We start from the raw sequence: 12,057 nt of genomic DNA, 5'->3' as shown, positions 1-12,057 counted from the left end.
AGAAAACGCAGAGGAACCAGCGATCAAATTGTCAACATTTGCTGGATCATCGAAAAAGCAAGAGAGTTCCAGAAAAACATCTATTTCTGCTTTATTGACTATGTCAAAGCCTTTGACTGTGTGGATCACAATAAACTGGAAAATTCTGAAAGAGATGGGAATACCAGACCACCAGACCTGCCTCTTGAAAAACTTGTATGTGGGTCAGGAAGCAACAGTTAGAACTGGACATGGAACAACAGACTGGTTCCAAATAGGAAAAGGAGTACGTTAAGGCCTGCAATGTGGGAGACCTGGGTTCGATTCCTAGGTTGGGAACATTCCCTGGAGAAGGAAATGCAACCCACTCCAGTATTCTTGCCTGGAGAATCCCATGGACGGAGGAGCGTGGTGGGCTACAGTCCACAGGGTCGCAAAGAGTTGAACACAACTGAGAGAATACTTTCACTTTCTTTCACTTTCAAGGCTGTATATTGTCACCCTGCTATTTAACTTATATGCAGAGTACATCATGAGAAACACTGGGCTATGGACTCTATGGGAGAGGGAGAGGGTGGGAAGATTTGGGAGAATGGCATTGAAGCATGTAAAATATCATGTATGAAACGAGATGCCAGTCCAGGTTCGATGCAAGATACTGGATGCTTGGGGCTAGTGCACTGGGATGACCCAGAGGGATGGTATGGGGAGGGAGGAGGGAGGAGGGTTCAGGATGGGGAACACATGTATACCTGTGGCGGATTCATTTTGATATTTGGCAAAACTAATACAATTATGTAAAGTTTAAAAATAAAATAAAATTTAAAAAAAAATTAAAAAAGAAGTTAGAGGTAAAGCTGGAGAAGGCACTGTGGAGGAGGTGGAATTCCGGAAAGAAAGACTGTTTGTAACATCAGCTAGCTCACTCACTTTCCAAACTTATTCTCAAATCCAGACTATCGTTGCTTTTACATGAATAACAATGATTAATTTGAAACAGATGATTTGTATGTCAGGAATCCAGTGATGTTTTGTATGTTTGAAAGCTTCCAATGATTAAAACACAGGCCAGTCTTGAAAAGTAAAAAAAAAAAAGAAAGAAAAGAAACACTGGGCTGGAGGAAGCACAAGTCGGAATCAAGATTGCTGGGAGAAGTATCAATAACCTCAGATATGCAGATGACACCACCCTTAGGGTAGAAAGTGAAGAACTAAAGGGCCTCTTGATGACAGTGAGAGAGATGAGTGAAAAAGTTGGCTTAAAGCTCAACATTCAGAAAGCTAAGATCATGGCATCCGGTCCCATCACTTCATGGCAAATAGATAGGGAAACAGTGGAAACAGTGGCTGACTTTATTTTTTGGGGGTTCCAAAATCACTGCAGATGGTGATTGCAGCCAGGAAATTAAAAGATGCTTACTCTTTGGAAGGAAAGTCATGACCAACCTAGACAGCATATTAAAAAGCAGACATTAATTTGTCGACAAAGGTCCATCTAGTCAAAGCTATGGTATTTCCATGGTTATGCATGGATGTGAGAGTTGGACCATAAAGAAAGCTGAGCGCTGAAGAATTGATACTTTTGAACTGTGGTGTTGGAGAAGACTCTTGAGAGTCCCTTGGACTGCAAGGAGATCCAACCAGTCCATCCTAAAGGAGATCAGTCCTGGGTGTTCATTGGAAGGACTGATGTTAAAGCTGAAACTCCAATACTTTGGCCACCTGATGTTAAGAGCTGACCCATTTGAAATAACCCTGATGCTGGGAAAGATTGAGGGCAGGAGGAGAGGGGCATGAGATGGTTGGATTGCATCACTGACTCAATGGACATGGGTTTGGGTGAACTCCGGGAGTTGGTGATGGACAGGGAGACCTGATGTGCTGCAGTTCATGGAGTCGCAAAGAGTCAGACACAACTGAGCGACTGAACTGAACTTCCCAAATGGCACAGTGGTAAAGAATCTGCCTGCCAGTGCAGGAAATGCAAGAGACATGGGTTCCATCCCTATGTCAGAAAGATCCCTTAGTGTAGGAAATGGCAACCCATTCCAATATTCTTGTCTGGAAAATTCCATGGACAGAGGAGCTTGGCGGGCTATAGTACATGGGTTCACAAAGAGCTGGACATGACTGAGAGACTTAGCAAGCACACACGTATATATTTACATTTAGAGTGTTCAGTGTAAAGGCCATATAAAGACTGTAATCAGCTTAGACACAACAGTAGAAAAATGAATATAGATAAATTTAAAGTTAATATTATGAAAAAACCCTTATTTATAAATTTGAGAGTGAATTTTTGAATTGGTTTTTATTTTTTTTTTTGACATTTCACTTTCTTATTGTTTATGTTTTAAAATTATTTTTTCTAGTTTTGAGATATAATTGACATACAGCAGCACACACTGTATGTTTAAGGTGAACAGCATAATGATTTGACATATACAACATGAAATGGTTATCACAAGAAGCTTAATGAACATCATCTCTTACAGATACAAAATTTAAAAAATAGAAAATAAAGTTCTTTTTTTTGTGATGAGAACTCTTAGAATTTACTCTAACAACTTTCATATATAGCATACAGCAGTGTTAATTATATTTATCACATTTTAATCACATCTCTACTACTTATTTATCTTATAACTGGAAGTTCATACTTTTTGAATGCTTTTATCCAATTCTCCCTCCTTCCACCAACCCTGCCTCTCAGTCTCAGTTTCAGTACAGTCCCCTCAGTTGTGTCCGACTCTTTGTGACCCCATGAATCACAGCACGCCAGGCCTCCCTGTCCATCACCAACTCCCAAAGTCCACCCAAACCCATGTCCATTGAGTCGGTGATGCCATCCAACCATTTCATCCTCTGTTGTCCCCTTCTCCTCCTGCCCTCAATCTTTCCAAGCATCAGGGACTTTTCAAATGAGTCAGCTCTTCGCATCAGGTGACCAAAGTATTGGAATTTCAGCTTCAACATCAGTCCTTCCAATGAATATTCAGGACTGATTTCTTTTAGGATGGACTGGTTGGATCTCCTTGCAATCCAAGAGACTCGCAAGAGTCTTCTCCAACACCACAGTTCAAAAGCATCAATTCTTCAGCACTCAGCTTTCTTTATACCCAACTCTCACATCCATACATGACCACTGGAAAAGCCATAGCCTTGACTATACGGACCAAGAAACTGTGGAAAATTCTGAAAGAAATGGGAATACCAGACCACCTCACCTGCCTCTTGAGAAATTTGTATGCAGGTCAGGAAGCAACAGTTAGGACTGGACGTGGAACAACAGACTGGTTCCACATAGGGAAAGGAGTACATCAAGGCTGTATATTGTCACCCTGCTTATTTAACTTATATGCAGAGTACATCATGAGAAACGCTGGGCTGGAGGAAGCACAAGCTGGAATCAAGATTGCTGGGAGAAATATCAATAACCTCAGATATGCAGATGACACCACCCTTATGGCAGAAAGTGAATAAGAACTAAAGGGCCTCTTGATGAAAGTGAAAGTGGAGAGTGAAAAAGTTGGCTTAAAGCTCAACATTCAGAAAACTAAGATCATGGCATCCAGTCCCATCACTTCATGGCAAATAGATGGGGAAACTGTGGAAACAGTGTCAGACTTTATTTTTCTGGGGTCCAAAGTCACTGCAGATGGTGATTGCAGCCATGAAATTAAAAGATGCTTACTCCTTGGAAGGAAAGTTATGACCAACCTAGATAGCATATTGAAAAGCAGAGACATTACTTTGCCAACAAAGGTCCATATAGTCAAGGCTATGGCTTTTCCAGTGGTTATGTATGAATTGGTTTTTAAAAAGTGATAAATTGCTTGTAAGAATCCTGAGCAAAATTATAAAACCTTCAAATTTATAATCTTACAAATTAGAAAAATGATATAAGTACCGATGTTCAGAAGATTTAATATCTATGGATGAACACTAAACAGAATTTCATAACAATAAATTTGGAAATCTCAAAGAAAAGAATTTTCTGAGAATATATATATTAGTATAACTGACAGAACTTTAACCAAATATATTATAACTTAAAATGAGTAAACAAACTGTCAAAAAAAACCCCTCCTCCCACTCAAGGAATTTGACTGGAAAAGCTTAAAAACATTCATCACACAATCAAGAATAGGTTAATTACTAATCTTTTAAATAATTTCCTGCATATGTACTAAAAAAGAAAGGTTTCTCAAGGTATTCTATAATTCTGAACTTAATTCAGGAAATTTAACATGTGAAAATATCAAATGCAGACTGTTCTTACTTATAAATATTAGAAAAAAATCTCAATATTTACAAGACAAATGTATCAGTATAATATCCATTGAATATGTAAAATTTGTTCTCAGGATAATAGGCTGGATCAATATTAAAAATCAATACTTCATTATATTAAGGGATCAATAGGAAAAATACTTTCATTAACTACCCATATACCACAAATATAGTGGATGAAAATACAATCATTATTGATTTTTTAAAAAATCTCTAAACCAAGAATAGAAGAATGAAGAAAATCTCAGTCTATCTCAACCTAAAAGCCAGCATCATGCTTTAAAAAAAACAAAAATTGGGAAGAAGACGTACATGATTAGCATCACTATTATTTACTATCATTGTAGAACTGTTATCTGATGCAATCAGTCAAGACCAAAATATTAGAGAGAGAAACACTAAAAATATGATTTTTGATTCATATGATAGTCTATACAGAAAATCAGTTAATTAAGATGGCAAATTATATTAAGCAAAATCAATCCTTGGCATAAAAAATGCATTAAAATGTGTTATCAATCAAAATACTCTTATGATGCTGATGGGGGCATGGTAGTGGGTGACAACAAAATCATTTTAAAATAGAACTACTAAAACACACTTTGAAAATTGCCATAAAAAGTAGAAGCAAGAAAAATAATGATGGAGGACTTGCTTTGCTAGATGTGAAAAGAAATCTGACAAATATTTCAAAATGTATTTACAGGAATGATTACTTCAATCTTATTAGTAATGATAAAAATGAAAATAATAAGGAATTCATGAAATAAATTGTGGGAATCTATCTATGGGCTATTCTATGGTCACTAAAATAATGATATAAATCGATAGCTTTTGAATGGAAAGTATGTCTACTTTTACTGCTAGGTACCCAAAGCAAGCATATTCCAACGCGATTCCTTTTTTGAAATATAAAATCAGCATATATATTTTTTAAATATCTGAGAAGAAAGTAAGTTTGATGAGGATAATGGACATGGTCTATCTTCTTTTTTATAGTTTCTGATACCATTTACTAAGATCTTTTCAGTCTTATAACTTTAAAAATTACATTGGTTTTGAAATGAGAGTAATGAAAAAGTAATTTATCTGTTTTGCCTTTCTCCAGCTCATTTTAAAGCTCTTTTCAACATATTTCAAAGTGCCTCTCCAGTATTTCTTCTTTTTCCGCAGCGCTATTGATGTATAATTAACATATAACACTGTAAATTTAAGCTGTGGAATGTGGTGATACAATGCACTTATCTTGCAATATGGTTATCATTGTAGTGTTAGCTAACACCTCCATCTCATCACATAATTGCCATTTCTTTTTGGTGGTCAGAATATTTAAGATTTTCTCTCAGTGATTTTTAAGTACACAGCACAGAGCAGTTAATCAGAATGCGGTACATCAATCCCCAGAACTCCTTCCTCCCTCTTCTAACAAGAAGTTTGTACCCTTTGACCAACATCTACCCACACCCGACTCCCTCCAGCCCCTAGTAACCACCATTCTGCTAGCTATTGCTGTGAATTCAACTTTTTAAGAGAAAAGTTGCTGTAGGACATGAAGGAGAGGCCAGGACAAAGTAATGTGACATGACTTTTTTCCTGACCTCATAGGAATAACTGCTAAACTTACATATTCCTGGAAACCTCTGGAAACTTCTTATGAATAAACAATGCAATGAAACAGGTAGGAGCTTACCTTAGGTAAACTGAAAAATTAAAGTGTGTTGTACTTCAAAGGTGAAAACAGCAATGGATTCTTGCAATTCAAAATTCCTTCCCTGTGTCTCTTAAAGCAATCTCTCTAGAAGAACAACAAAAATTAAGACATTTTAACAAGCCAGAAATTATTGCTGAATCATATACAGTATTCTTGTAAAGGGGATGGCTTGATTTTATGTTAAGTGATATACCAGACCTTCATTGGAACTGACTTTATTTAAAAAGAAGCCTGTGCCTATCAAATTGCTTCTAATGTTAAAAAAAAAAAAAACAACCTTCATGGGAGCAAACTCCCACTGTGCTCTTCACTGAAAACTGAAGTCAGTAAAAAATAAAACAGGTTTCTGTATTCCACTTCAAATTTTAGATGTCTCTAAAAAGTTAGGGAATAGAGGCCATACAATTCTTTCTTGTGGTGATTGGAAGACTAGAATGAAACAGTTATTTTCTCAGCCACACTGTCAAAATCCAGTAGATTTTATCAACAGTGATATTCTTAATGAATTTGAAGGGGAAGGAAAAGGATTGTGAATAATTTTGATACTGTCTTATCTTTCAATAGTTGCTCCTAATCTTTTGAAAGATTTTCTATTTTTGACCTACATTCATACAGACCCTGCTGTTTGACAAAGCCTGTTTTCAAGTCTGATTCACAAGAGCATTGCAGGGACTCCAAGACTTGGAGGTAATTCTCCTAGAAATATAAAAGTTCCCTTTGGATAATTAACCACTGCCACAGGAAACTCGAAGAACCTAGAAATCTGACTTTCCAGGACAACATCAGTCTATTGCAAGAGTTGAGGAAACAAAGCCGTTCTCCCAGCATGCTCTTCACTGAAAACTGAAGTCAGTAGCCTGTGGGGATGAATCAATGGATCAGTGGGACACCAGAAAGCTAAGACAAACACCGGGAAACAAGATGCAATTACCGGATGTCTAAACTAACCTCGGGCAACAAGATACTGATGTTTGAACGAACCTTGCAAACAATTTTTCTCACAAGTTTCAATTGTAAAATGGTGGACCTATGACCTCAATATTTAGTTGCTTAAGATTCCTGCTTTATGATTCTATTTCTGAGTAACTGTGCTCTAATTGCTTTCTCATCCCTCTTTTGTTCAAAGTCCACCTTAAGTATTACCTCTTTTCTCAATGATTGCCTTCTCTGAATTCTCATTTTTTATAGCATTTAAATAGGAATCAGATACTTCATTCTACTTTAATATTGTCATACTTATTTGGAGACACCAATAGATTATGTTATCACCAGACAAAAGACAAATGAATGTTTAGTAAATCACATACCTAGGATTCTGAATAATTTAGTAAAAGAATGAAACTTTGAGACTGATGTTTCTTATTTCATGACCTATATTACAAATGTTTTCTGGCTTTGCTCCATAGGTTTTCAAGGAGAGTCATATGTTGGTTAACAACCAGATTCAACCTTTCCACCAGAGAAATTCCTTTTTTATCATTTAAACATAAGGTTTTATGTGAGATTCTTCTTTTTTTTTTAATGAGTCTTCTGCTCAGAAAAAAAAACAAACAAAAACCTCCAGAAGCAATCACCTATATCTTTTTTAGTAGTTTCGACTGGTATTTATTTCTATATTCCTATTCAATAGATGGGTTGCTGCCAAGTCACTTCAGTCATGTCCGACTCTGTGCGACCCCATGGACTGCAGCCCACCAGGGTTCTCCGTCCATGGGATTCTCCAGGTAAGAACACTGGAGTGAGTTGCCATTTCCTTCTCCAACAATAGATAGGTAGTGCTATTTAAAAATTTTCAATTTTAAACATCTTACCAGCAGGGTCCCAGTATGGAGACAGAAATTATACAAACTGCTTCACCAGAAAAAATTAAACAATTGTTTGTTGTTGTCATTTAGTCTCTAAATCATGTTAATCAGGCATAAAGAATTTTTGGCTAGATAGCTGCAAAAGTCAAAAGGAAAATTATCAAAGAAGTGAATGAAGTCACTCAGTCATGTCCGACTCTGGGACCCCATGGACTGTAGCCTACCACACTTCTCTGTCCATGGGATTTTCCAGGCAAGAGTACTGGAGTGGGTTGCCATTTCCTTCCCCAGAGGATCTTCCCAACCCAGGGATTGAACCTGGGTCTCCTGCACTGTAGGCAGACGCTTTACCATCTGAGCCACCAGGGAAGTCCCAAAAGAGGTAGTGACTAAAAAAAGCAGCTACAAACCCTATGTTTATGGGAACAAAGAGAGGGGCTGGAATTACTAGAAGTTTGGAGGAGAGACCTCAAAGGGCTAGGACTACGATCTTAAAGGAAGAGGGGCCAGACTACTGGTGGGCCCCTGGGATATGACTGGTTTTGTAAGTGAGGCTAAAACAACAAACTGGATTCAACCGGGTGATATGCTGTTGTTAAGGTGAAGAATATTATTATTTATTGTCTTCCTGCTATGTAAGAGGAAGATTTCGTTCTCTTTCATTCTCTACCTCTTCATCCCTTTGCCTACTTTCTGTCACTCCTTTCACCTCCCTTCACCCCATATGTAGCACATACACAGTATCAGATCAGATCAGATCAGTTGCTCAGTCATGTCCAACTCTTTGCGATCCCATGAATCCTAGCACGCCAGGCCTCCCTGTCCATCACCAACTCCCAGAGTTCACTCAGACTCATGTCCATCGAGTCAGTGATGCCATCCAGCCATCTCATCCTCTGTCGTCCCCTTCTCCTCCTGCCCCCAATTCCTCCCAGCATCAGAGTCTTTTCCAATGAGTCAACTCTTCGCATGAGGTGGCCAAAGGATTGGAGTTTCAGCTTCAGCATCAGTCCTTCCAGTGAACACCCAGGACTGATCTCCTTTAGGATGGACTGGTTGGATCTCATTGCAGTCCAAGGGACTCTCAAGAGTCTTCTCCAATACCACAGTTCAAAAGCATCAATTCTTCGGCGCTCAGCCTTCTTCACAGTCCAACTCTCACATCCATACATGACCACAGGGAAAACCATAGCCTTGACTAGACGGACTTTTGTTGGCAAAGTAATGTCTCTGCTTTTGAATATGCTATCTAGGTTGGTCATAACTTTCCTTCCAAGGAGTAAGCGTCTTTTAATTTCATGGCTGCAGTCACCATCTGTAGTGATTTTGGAGCCCAGAAAAATAAAGTGTGACACTGTTTCCCCTGTTTCCCCATCTATCTCCCATGAAGTGGTGGGACCGGATGCCATGATCTTTGTTTTCTGAATGTTGAGCTTTAAGCCAATTTTTTCACTCTCCTCTTTCACTTTCATCAAGAGGTTTTTTAGTTCCTCTTCACTTTCTGCCATAAGGGTGGTGTCATCTGCATATCTGAGGTTATTGAGATTTCTCCCGGCAATCTTGATTTCAGCTTGTGTTTCTTCCAATCCAGCGTTTCTCACGATGTACTCTGCATATAAGTTAAATAAACAGGATGACAATATATATACACATAAACATACACAGTATACTTGTATCATTATCTTTGTTTAATCCAGAATTTTAGTGTTTACATTACTCAATCTATGTAAATATATTCACAGCTGAGCTGCATAATGGACTATGAATTACGTATGAGTGCAGAATTTATATTCCTTGGAGTTAATAATTTCTTGGTGTTTTGTCTGTTTGTTTATTTGCTTTTCAGTGCACTGCTCGCTAATGCACTCTCAGTAGACAAGCTCATGCGGCAATACAAATTTTCCTTCAATGCACCCCCATGAATCCCCCCAGTCCATCTGATTTGGTTGTTCCCTCATCTGCAGCACCACTGTCCTCCTAGTATCTTATATCAGCACTGTCACCTCTCAGTGTGATTCTGCTTTTTGTATGTGGAGAGTGTGAAAGTTGCTCAGTTGTGTCTAACTCTTTACAACCCCATGGACTATACAGTCCATGGAATTCTCCAGGCCAGAATACTGGAACGGATAGCCCTTTCCTTCTCCAGGGAAACTTCCCAACCCAGGGATCGGACCCAGGTCTTCCAAATTGCAGGTGGATTCTTTACCATCTGAGTCACTAGAGTAGCCCTTTTTATGTGGACCAGGTTTTATTCCTTTTGGTTGGATGCTTTCCTTATTTTTAATGGACCACATTCTCAATATGTCCTTAGAAAAGGAACATAGAAGTAAAAGTTTTGAGAACCTAAATATCTGAAAAATGTAATTAATCCCTGGAATTAATTTTCAGCTTGGCTAGGTTTAGAATTTAACAGATCATTTTCTCTTTGAATTTTGAAAGCATTTCCCATAATCTTCAGATTTCCAGTAAGCCTATTGAATAGTACTATTTAGAGTCTTGATTTTTGCATGTGATCTGTTTATCTCCTCTGAGGGCTTCTGGCATTCTTGGTCTGGTACTACATTCTGAAATTCCATGATGATATGAGCTGAGGTGGTTTTCTTTCCACTCCGTCTTGCTAAGTCTTCAGTGGGACCTTTCAGTATGGAAATTAATGGCTTTTAATCCTGAATATTTTTATTATATTATTTCTCTGGTAACTATAGTTCTTCTCTGTTTTATTTGTCCCTACCTCCTGGAACTCTCGCTATTCACATATCAAACCTCCTAAAACAATTATGTAATTTTCTCCTATTTTTTAAATCTGTCATTTTAGTCTAGCTGTTGGGAAATATCTTCCACTTCAGTTCACTTCAGTCACTCAGTCGTGTCCAACTCTTTGCGACCCCATGAATCACAGCACTCCAGGCCTCCCTGTCCAATATTAATTCCCGGGGTTCATTCAAACTCATGTCCATTCAGTCGGTGATGCCATCCAGCCATCTCATCCTCTTTTGTCCCCTTCTCCTCCTGCCCTCAATCCCCGCCAGCATCAGGGTCTTTTCCAATGAGTCAACTCTTCACATCAGGTGGCCAAAGTATTGGCGTTTCAGCTTCAGCATCAGTCCTTCCAATGAACACCCAGGACTGATCTCCTTTAGGATGGACTGGTTGGATCTCATTGCAGTCCAAGGGACTCTCAAGAGTCTTCTCCAACACCACAGTTCAAAAGCATCAATTCTTCGGTGCTCAGCTTTCTTCACAGTTCAACTCTCACATCCATACATGACCACTGGAAAAACCATAGCCTTGACTAGACGGAACTTTATTGACAAAGTAATATCTCTGCTTTTCAATATGCTGTCTAGGTTGGTCATAACTTTCCTTCCAAGGAGTCAGCGTCTTTTGATTTCATGGCTGCAATCACCATCTGCAGTGATTTTGGAACCCCCCAAAAAATAAAGTCAGCCACTGTTTCCACTGTTTCCCCATCTATTTCCCATGAAGTGATGGGACCAGATGCCATGGTCTTAGTTTTCTGAATGTTGAGCTTTAAGTCAACTTTTTCACTCTCCTCTTTCACTTTCATCAAGAGGCTTTTTAGTTTCTCTTCACTTTCTGCCATAAGGGTAGTGTCATCTGCATATCTGAGGTGATTGATATTTCTCCCAGCAATCTTGACTCCAACTTGTGCTTCCTCCAGCCCAGCATTTCTCATGATGTACTCTGAAAGTGAAAGTGAAGTCGCTCAGTCGTGTCCGACTCTTTGCGACCCCATGGACTGTAGCCTATCAGGCTCCTCCATCCATGAGATTTTCCCAGCAAGAGTGCTGGAGTGGATTGTCATTTCCTTCTCCAGGGGACCTTCCCGACCCAGGAATCGAACCTGGGTCTCCCGCATTGCAGGCAGACGCTTTACCATCTGAGCCACCAGGGAAGCCTGATGGACTCTGCATATAAGTTAAATAAGCAGGGTGACAATATACAGCCTTGACGTATTCCTTTTCTTATTTGGAACCAGACTGCTGGTCCATGTCCAGTTCTAACTATTGCTTCCTGATCTGCATATAGGTTTCTCAAGAGGCAGGTCTGGTAGTCTGGTATTCCCATCTCTTTCAGAATTTTCCACAGTTTATTATGGTCCACACAGTCAAAGGCTTTGGCATGGTCAATAAAGCAGAAATAGATGTTTTTCTGGAACTCTCTTGCTTTTTCGATGATCCAGCAAATGTTGGCAATTTGATCGCTGGCTCCTCTGCATTTTCTAAAACCAGCTTGAACATCTGGAAG

The 12,057-nt window shown here is 38.9% G+C and overlaps 2 non-coding genes across 2 annotated transcripts; both read right to left on the bottom strand.

Annotated features, from left to right (window-relative positions):
- Positions 1-8,085: 8,085 nt before the first annotated feature.
- TRNAC-ACA lies at positions 8,086-8,157 on the bottom strand. The gene has a single exon. It is a non-coding gene; the product is annotated as a tRNA-Cys (tRNA).
- A 3,475-nt stretch (positions 8,158-11,632) lies between these two features.
- TRNAC-GCA lies at positions 11,633-11,704 on the bottom strand. Its single transcript has one exon. It is a non-coding gene; the product is annotated as a tRNA-Cys (tRNA).
- Positions 11,705-12,057: the final 353 nt, after the last annotated feature.

The sequence above is a fragment of the Bos indicus x Bos taurus genome, chromosome 2 (genome assembly GCF_003369695.1).
Source record: "Bos indicus x Bos taurus breed Angus x Brahman F1 hybrid chromosome 2, Bos_hybrid_MaternalHap_v2.0, whole genome shotgun sequence".
NCBI lineage: Eukaryota > Metazoa > Chordata > Mammalia > Artiodactyla > Bovidae > Bos > Bos indicus x Bos taurus.
Note: the sequence above shows the minus strand (reverse complement) of the source record. Positions and strands in the feature narration are given on the sequence as shown.